The sequence below is a fragment of the Mastomys coucha genome, unplaced genomic scaffold (assembly GCF_008632895.1).
Source record: "Mastomys coucha isolate ucsf_1 unplaced genomic scaffold, UCSF_Mcou_1 pScaffold4, whole genome shotgun sequence".
NCBI classification, from domain to species: domain Eukaryota; kingdom Metazoa; phylum Chordata; class Mammalia; order Rodentia; family Muridae; genus Mastomys; species Mastomys coucha.
The window spans coordinates 27,088,954-27,097,082 of record NW_022196910.1 but is presented as its reverse complement, the minus strand read 5'-3'; the positions used below and the strand labels follow the sequence as shown (position 1 = coordinate 27,097,082).

The 8,129-nt window shown below is 40.6% G+C and overlaps 1 long non-coding RNA gene across 1 annotated transcript in view; it reads left to right on the top strand.

Moving 5' to 3' along the window:
* Positions 1-5,380, top strand: part of LOC116076321 — a 28,688-nt gene extending 23,308 nt beyond the window's left edge. Inside the window, exons 2-3 of the long non-coding RNA XR_004112900.1 lie at positions 1,584-1,688; positions 5,194-5,380. This is a non-coding gene — a long non-coding RNA (uncharacterized LOC116076321). The remainder of the gene's footprint in view (positions 1-1,583; positions 1,689-5,193) is intronic.
* Positions 5,381-8,129: the final 2,749 nt, after the last annotated feature.

The following is an 8,129-nucleotide window of genomic DNA, read 5'->3' as shown; positions in this document are numbered from 1 at the left end:
GCTCATTTCCTTCACCTGTTTGATTGTGTTTTCCTGTAGTTCTTTAAGGGTTTTTTGTATTTCCTCTTGAAGGGCTTCTACCTGTTTACCTGTGTTCTGTATTTCTTTGAGGGTGCTATTTATGTCTTTCTTAAAGTCCTGTATCATCACGATGAGAAATGATTTTATATCTGAATCTTGCTTTTCTGGTGTAATGGTGTGTCCAGGACTTGCTATGGTGGGAGAATTGGGTTCTGATGATGCCAAGTGACCGACCTTGGTTTGTGTTGTTTATTTTCTTACGCTTGCCCCGGACCCCTACCTCTCCCCCCACCACCCCTCCCTGCCCCTGCCATCTGGTTATCTCTAGAGCCATCTGCCCTTGCTAAATCTGACTGGAGCCTGTCCTTCCTGCGATCCTGGTTGTGTCAGAACTCCTCAGAGTCAAGCTGTCTCTGTGATCCTGTGATCCTGGGCTTGTTAGAGTACCTGGGAGTGGGTCTTCCTCTGTGTGCTGTGGGACTGGATGTGGAGCTTGCACCCAAGGTCTGCTCAGGACACTAGCCCAGACAGACCAGAAGGAACCTGAGTCACTGGGCTGGTGGAGTTCCTGTGTGTCTGGTCCCGCTGGTCCCAGTTACTCCTGGTGTTGGGACAGATGTTGGGTCCTCCTCACCTCTGATCCTGGGTGTGTCAGTGCGTCTGAGAGTGGAGCTTCCTCTGGGTGTTGTGGGACTGGCTGCGGAGCTTGTGCCCAAGGTCTCTTCCATTGTAGTTCTTAAGTTCTGATCATGGGTATATTTCCTCAATAATATTGCATCAGCTTTCAGAAGTTCTTCACATGTTTCCTGGTTTCACATGTTGTCAGCTTGAATTTAATTTCTTTTTCTACTTTTCTACAGATCTGAGTAGAGTAGCCTCCTCTTCCTCCTCCCTGCCTCCTCCTCCCCCTCAACTTGAAAATCTTAATTCAGATTGAAAATCTTGAGTTCTCAGATCTCAAGAATGCAATGTCAGCCTCTGATAGCATCCTAGTGGATTGTACTCCCCAAACTTTTCAGATTACTATGTCAATGTCCTTATATGAATATGTAAAGCCAAGAACTGATATTTTACCAGCTTTCAGTTTGAAAACTAAAGAATAAACCACAACTGGGTCAAGATAGTCATGGCAAATATTACTCGCTGACCATTCAACAACCAATATAATCTCCTTCTACAATGCTCTCCTATAGAATACAGGATGGAAAGCTAACTCACATTCCTTCCAGGGGATTCTGCATGGGCTCTGAGTTCTTACAAGTCCTCTAAAAAAAATCTCAAAGCTCCTCCAGATTTTATATTCAACTTCTGTATGTATGTTATACTTATATTCTCTAACTTGGATTCCATGCTGCACCTAAGCATTCTGACTAGTGAAATATGGTAGTCCTGCATCTTGAAACACTGGAGACATGCAGAAGTTCATAGCATACCATTTTATGGCTGTCTTATTTTCATTGGCATTCCTAGCATTATTTTGTTGAAAGAAGGAGAAGGCAGGCTGGGCCTGAGGAGCCACGAATACTAATCAGACATGCTAAGTTGCTCCTCTCTTGTTCCAGGCTGACTCACAAGCCATCTGTGCAGATACGTAGTCATTCTCACATTGATCTCCATGTGGCAGCCAATGCTGGATGACTGTACAGGACAACTGAGTTTTCAGATGGGTGAATATCTGCTAACTTACTACATTTCACTGGCTAAAGTATTGAGAACAAAGAAAAACAATAGCCATTGGAAAGCCTGTTCATGAAGATGTTGTCAAGCCAGCATCACATAGACTTAGAGTTCCAAAATGAGCAGTGGCTCTTGGAAACATCATGGAAATACAGAATACAGTTGTGCATATATGTGCATTTTGGGTGGGGGATACGTGTGTGCATACATACAGAAGTCAACATCAAATATTCTCCAGGAGTTGTCCACTTTATCTTTTGAGACAGGGTCTCTCACAGGAGTCTGAAGGTAGGTAATTAAGCTAGAATAGCCAATGAGGAAGCCCACAGACCTGCCTGTCTCCACTGTCACAGTGCTGGGAGGACAAGCACCACCACCATGCCTAACTTTGACATGGATCATAGGGATTAAATTCAGATACCCATGTTTGAACAGCAGGCAATTCACCCCAGCTCTAAAGATACAGAATCTTACACACACATCGGTGAGACCTATCAGTCAAGACATTTAAAGGATAAGGCCCATGAACTTGTACTTTGCCAGGCCTCCAACCAACTCTGATGCGTGAGTATGTTTGAGGACCACTAAGGTAGGTCAAGTGGCCCCAGTTAAGGCAGTTGAATAGAGTTTCCAAACAGTCGCAGCAGGTTGGGAAAGAGAAGAGATTGTTGAAGGGCAGGGTCTTTGATTTCAAAATAGCCTGATTTAGAAATAGAAAAGCTATAAATGGAACCCAGTTCACATACACAATAGAAAGAGGCTTCAGCAAAAAAAAAAAAAAAAAAAAAAAAAAAAAAAAAAAAAAAAAAGAGCATTATGTTGAGGTTCCAAATCATTGACCTTGAACCTTGACATTTTAACTTCGAATCAAGAAACTTTTAAACAAGTTGGTTAACTTTTCTGTACATTGCTTTTATCGCTTAAAAAGAATAAATGGGGTAAGATTTATTCAAACACACCTAGATTGTTTTCTACCCGTTTTGAAAAAAAAATACCATGTTATGTGATTAGCATCATATTGGTTCTGCCTTCTCTTGCCAGTACAAGCATGATTGAGGTTTTCCAGCATTTGTCTTCTCTGTGTGGGAGCTGTGCCGAGAGGAAAATTTCCAATACATATTGTAGCTCTCTACTCTAGCTACCTACTTCAGGAGTTCAACACAAGTTTAGCAAAATCCACCGAGTATGAGAAAGATCCAAAGTAATGCATATTAGTGATTATCAATGTTATGGAAATATGTACAAATTACTTACATGTCTACCAAGTTATTAATTATCTTGCTCACACATGTGGCTTAGTTATATTTCTATTGCTGTGAAGAAGGCAGCATTGCATGACCAAGGCAACTACTATAAAAGAAAAGAAGGCAACATTGCATGACCAAAGGCAATTATAAAAGAAAGCATTTAATTGGCTGTGCTCATAGTTTCAGAGGATGAGCTCATGTTCATCGTGGCAGAGAGTATGGCAGCAAGCAGACAGGCATGGCCTTAGAGCAGTGGCTGAAAGCTTACAGGTTGAAATACAACCACAAGGCAGAAAGAGAGAGAGAGAGAGAGAGAGACAGACAGACAGACAGACAGACAGACAGACAGACAGACAGAACTGAGAATGGTGTGTAGACTTTTGAAACCTCAAAGCCCACCCCTAGTGACCCATCTCCTCCAACAAGGCCATACTTCCTAATCCTTCCCCAACAATTCCACCAAATATGGACCAAGCAGTTATATGTAAGTCTCTGGGACCAATCTCATTCAAACCAGCACATATGTTAAGGATTAGATTTGAATTTTGCAGTATTCTATAGGCATGAGTGTCAATTCAGAGCTGTCATCAGCTTGTGATATTCGAGAATCAAGACTCAGGGCTGGAGAGGTGGCTCAGTAGTTAAGAGTACTTGTTGACCTCACAGAGGACATGAGTTTAGTTCCTAGCACCCACATGGTTCTTCACAGCCATCTGTGACTATAGTTCCAAGGGATCTGAGTCCTTCTGACATCCCAAGATACTACCAAGTATGCATATGGCACATAAACATGCATGCAGACGAACACACAAAAAAAACCAAAATGAATAAATCAAAACAAAAATTTTTAAAAAGTCGAGACTTGCTTGTATTTACCAAAAAATAAAATAAATAAAATAAAGTTACTGTAGTTGGAAGAAAACACCAAATTAAGTTCGCTAACAACATGGAAAGATGGCAGTACTAGATATCTTGACAGGAGATTGTGTCCAGTCAGTGAGTTGGGGGGTGGGAGAAAATAGTCATGTATATAAATGGAATCAGCAAACACGGTGAAGGAGGAGTCAGTTAAGCTATCAAGCACCAGGAGCTGAGCATTCACTGAGCCAAGTGTTCACTCAAAAATGGAAGTTTAATACAACATTAAGCACTATGTAATGAATTAATAAAGAAGGCTAGAAAGAAGCAAAAATGTGTTCCCAAAGACTGAGGCTGTGCCTTATCCCATCCACAACCTTGGCAGGCAGTAGATACTTAGAAAATACTGGGGGCAGAATAAACAAATATGGGTTGGGAGTGAGATTACTGTTATATAATCATAAAAAATTCAGTATTTTAGCTGTGCGTTTCATGAAAAAGTGGAATGCTTTATGTTAATGAGCCTGTATCGTAACATCTTTCAAGTTTTGCAATGCTAGTGGCATGCACATGAAAATTTCATGCATTTTATAGTAATGAATCTTATGAAATTAAAATAAATCCCCTGCTTTGAACTGACAAGCAAGTGTGGCACATTCAAATGCATCATCCTGATATTTTCTCTGGAGAACATCTTCTACATTTTAAAAACTGGTTAAGAGCCTGGGAAGATGGATAGCTCACTGAGTAAAGCACCGAGCATGGCAGCATGCATCTGTAAGATGAGGGAAGATAGAGATGGCCACATCCCTAGAACTTCCTGGCCAGTCAGCCTAGCCAAATACATGAGCTCTGCATTCAGGGAGACCCTATCTCAGAAATTAAGGTGGAGAATGATTGAAAATATATAGCTGACTTCAGCTCCCAGTCCTCATATTTTTATGCACACAAGCACACACACACGAACATATGTAAATATATCACACACACATACACAATACAGAAACACAAAGTCAAGCTATCATGCTTTCTGTAAATGCTGAATCACAAAGACTTACTCTGGCACTAATACAGATGAAATGAGAACCTGTTCCTAAGACCTTCCTTGACGTAGATTTTCAGCCATTTTTACTGAGAGCCAACTTCAGGGTATTTGTGCATATTTCTTAAATAAACAAACATAAGATCATTCTACTATATTAGAAGAAAAAATAAGAGGAAAGATTCCCCAAAATAAGTTTGAAAATTGAACAACCAAAAGGATTGTACAATTCCAGGACTAAACTAAAAGGACCAAATTGTAAATTTTTCAAAGGTGAATTTTGTGGTACCTATTATGTGTTAATCAGTTTATTTTTTTATTTTATTTTTTATTTTTACTTTTTACTAGAAGAGTCTAGAGCTCCAGAGAACAAAAATACAAATGCGCTATCTGGACCAATCTGCAGCTCCAAGACGAAAGCACCCCTGCCAAGTCCCAGACTGCCAACCTTCACGGTATAGTCACTGCGAATGTTCCCAGCCCCACCTCGCAACCCTGCCAAGTCAAGAGTATAAAAATGTTCATAGTATTAATAGTCTTTGGTATTTCCAGCGTGGTGCTTAAATTCTAGAAAGGGATCCCCTGCACATTCCTCCACTAAACATCCATGAGGACTCTTCGTGCTAAATGCCAGCTAGGTCTTTATGAAGAGGGTCTTTTTTCAAACCTCTATTGTCTGTCAGGGCCTATTTGATTACAGGACACAGAATATACGCTTACCTATAGGTATTTCCTATAGGGGGTGATTCTTTGTGGTGACAAAAGAACCATGAATCTCAAAGAAAAGTTCAGAAAACTTAGCAGACCCAAATACATGAGCTCTGCATGTATTTGCATGCATGTACATGTATTACTTCTTCACAGACCCAATAGGAAAGCACCGATGGATGTGGGCCTCTTTGAAAGAGATTCAGTAAGGCAAACCCAAGTATAGATATGGGCTCCTCAAAGAAGAATCAAAACTAACTGTCCCAGCATTATTGATGTATATTATATTGATGGTTTAGAGCATGTCTGTTCCCTATAAATATAGTTTCTGGTAAGATTCCCAGAAAGCTGGGTGTTTATAGCGGAGATGGGAGAAAGACATCAAGCAATTGTTAACTGAGCCAGAATCTCTGTTCCTCTGCTGGGTAGAGACGGCAGCCTAATTCCTGGTTGGGGCCTTCCCTCTCATCGCTCCCTAACTGTCCCTGTCTCTCTAGTCAGCCTCATATAAGAATTATCTCCATGGATTCATCTCCTTGAAGTCTCTCTGCTCTGTTTTCCACTTGACACCACACATAATGTTTCTCTCTCCTTGTCACCACACATAATATCATCCTATTGCTATTGCATTTCAAAATCAGCTAGATGCCCTATTTTTAATAATAATCTTAATTATCAGTGATAATTACAATCTGTTGCAAAATGAGTCCAAAACCTCAGACATTCCTATAATCTATAATAACTTGTTCTGATCACAATGAGCCAAGATACAATTTTTAAATAAACATTTTTTCTTTTTCTTTTTATGATTTATTTTTGAGATGTATTTATTTATTTTTATTACTTATTTATGTATATGGATGTGTGTGTGTGTGTATTGGCACCATACCAGAAGAAAGTGTTGGGTCCCCTGGGACTATAGCTATAGATGGTTGTGAGCGATCATGTGGGTGCTGGAAATTGAACTGAGGACCTGAGGGTGAGCATCCAGTACTGTTAACCGCTGAATCATCTCTCCAGCCCTTAAGATATACTTTTAAAACATCTGTTATTAAAGAGATAGAATCAAAGGGGTGATAAAAATTTAATAAACACAAAAGGTATCTTTGAAAATATGTTGAAATTTTTTTTTACCCTTGTTTATTTACGTATGTATTAGAGACAAGATCTTGCTTATGTAGCCAAAACTAATGGAAATCATGATCCTGCCGCCTCGTGACGTTTGCCAAATTCTGAAATTACATGGATAACCCACCACAGTGTGTTTGAATCACATAAAGAGGACAGAAAGAAATAGCTTCTCAGAGCAGTCCCCACCAACCGAGAGCGTGAATGGAATAATCCAATCCAACCGTGCATATCCACAGGCTAGCAAGCGGGAGGGGAGCGGGAGGGGGATGATTCACTTAAGAGAGGAGTAGCCCGGCTGCCCATCGTGTGACTTGCTACAGGCCTTCCGGAATGCTGTACTGCAATGACATAATTCCAGAAGGAAAAACTCACCAGTCAATAATCACCAGTAAATGTTCCTGAAGTGCAGAGTTCCATACTAAACAATATGAACTAACGAATTTGAGAAGTCACAGCCTTTACCTTGCCTGAAACCCCAATTTAAGTCTCTCAAATCACGAAGTAAAACAGGGTTTCTCTATGCCCCACTCCTGCTCCAAGTTCAACAGGAAGTGCCAAAGAGAATCTGTTCTTAGAAGACTCGCAACCAGAAGCTAAAGGATTTCCATTAAACTCTAGCAAATAGGACTGTTCCCCTGAGATTTCTAACCTAATTAGTCAGACAAAAACACATTTCAGATAGCCTTCCACTCATGTATTTAGAGATGATTTTAAAAAAAAGAAAAAGTACCACTAAACGTTATTTCTCCTCTGCTATCTAAGGAACGCAGCCTGTGCCACTTGAGGTAGAAGGAGTCTCACAGAAACAAATGAGCTCGTCATTTAGGAGAGCAGACTGGAATGAAAATAAGAGTCCCCAGCAGTGCAGACGTTACCAGGCAGCTCTCGCTTAAAATAGCAGTGCCTCACGGCTCCATCGCTAGCTGACCCTCATAGTGAGTCTAAGTATAGACGCAGGAAGAAACAACGCTAGTATAATCAAATGGAATTTTTTAAAAAAGATTTATTTATTTTATTTATATGAGTACACTGTAGCTGTCTTCAGACACCCCAGAAGAGGGCATCAGATCCCATAACAGATGGTTGTGAGCCACCATGTGGTTGCTGGGAATTGAACACAGTACCTCTGAAAGAGCAGTCTGTACTCTTAACCACTGAGCCATCTCTCCAGCCCATTAAATGGGATTTTTCAATAATCACAAGCAGATCCTGGACCATGGTCAGTTATGTCACGTGAAAAAGAGACTCGCTGAATGTTGAACACGCTTTGCTCAGCGTTGCCAACCAGAACTGCCTTCCAAACAGCTAAGCCCGATTCAGCATAATGGATAAGGTACGATCTCATCGTGGATGTTGGTCTCAGCATTTGCGTTTATGTTTTTATTTCTTTTCCATAAAAACTGCACACACGGCCAGGCGGTGGTGGCACACGCCTTTAATCCCAG